A 1,269-nucleotide genomic window follows, 5' to 3' on the forward strand; every position below is an offset into this window, starting at 1 on the left:
ATTAAGTAATAAGTTATGTATATCTAACATAACCTTAGTTTTAATAGACGAATTCTTTTTACTATTGGTGAGTATAATACTTAATTATGCGTTTATGCATTGTAACTAATAGCTATTTATTTTTAGAATAATTACTGCTAACTACATTATTAGTATCTCTAATAAATAATCGGAAACTAGCTATTCGAAATGTCAAAATTTGCAAGTTTTCAATAAAAATGGTAAGAAATGCAAGATAATTTTATTTTTCTCACTAAGGATTTTTATATTGATCAGGAGTTTAAACACATTGAGAAATCAGTTGTACATATTACGTGAAATATAATAAAATATAACATAATAAAATATAACATAACCTAATCTTTTTGAGTGAAGACATACTGCACTTTCATATTTATAAAAGGTAAGACAATACTTGTTATAATATAATTATATGTCTCTGCATTTAAAACATATTCTTATTTATTTTCAGGTAATATTGTTGTAAGCGCAGAAAATAGAGAAACTGGTTTGCTTAGTAGTAAATGTTATCGAAAAGTTTTTCATCAAAAGTTTGTAACTAAATAAGTTATAGAAAGGAAAGATATAAATTTTGACAGAATAGTCATAATGTTTGATTATAATAAATGCAATGTGGAATGTCAATAAATCTGTACATTTGCATAGCAAGATTTTAGACTATGATATGAAGTCATTATTTTTTAAGGTAAAAGTAGAGTCGAGTGCATTTTACAATCTCATTTTAACGCTTTCATAAATTATTCATATTGATAATATATAATGATATATTATAAATTTATTAACAAGGAATACGAGGTTTCAGATGACAATACAAACTTGGACAAAAATATTTTGGGGTTATGATTGAAAAAGTTTCCCAGTCACTGTTCTAGACGATGAAATAAATATTTCATAATGGATAATAAATATATTAACAACAAATAAAATATGTTCAGATGCTGTGAAATGTTTTATCGAGTGATGATGTTATAAATAGTTAAGTTAATTTGCATTTATTACTTTTATTACTTTACCTACCTTACATTTGATATATATCACGTAAATTATAATCGAATAATTATTCGATTATAATTTACTTGATATATATCAAATGTAAGGTAGGTTTTCCAATGACTGTTCTAGACGATGAAATAAATATTTCATAATGGATAATAAATATATTAACAACAAATAAAATATGTTCAGATGCTGTGAAATGTTTTATCGAGTGATGATGTTATAAATAGTTAAGTTAATTTGCATTTATTA

The 1,269-nt window shown here is 23.6% G+C and overlaps 1 long non-coding RNA gene across 1 annotated transcript; it reads left to right on the forward strand.

The window, feature by feature from the left end:
• Positions 1-201: 201 nt before the first annotated feature.
• LOC113365575 lies at positions 202-510 on the forward strand. The gene is made up of 3 exons (XR_003366229.1): positions 202-221; positions 277-403; positions 473-510. It is a non-coding gene; the product is annotated as an uncharacterized LOC113365575 (long non-coding RNA).
• Positions 511-1,269: the final 759 nt, after the last annotated feature.

This window comes from Ctenocephalides felis, unplaced genomic scaffold, assembly GCF_003426905.1.
Source record: "Ctenocephalides felis isolate EL2017-DRISC unplaced genomic scaffold, ASM342690v1 CF-g0.4_SCAFFOLD_01129, whole genome shotgun sequence".
In the NCBI taxonomy this organism is placed as follows: Eukaryota; Metazoa; Arthropoda; class Insecta; order Siphonaptera; family Pulicidae; genus Ctenocephalides; species Ctenocephalides felis.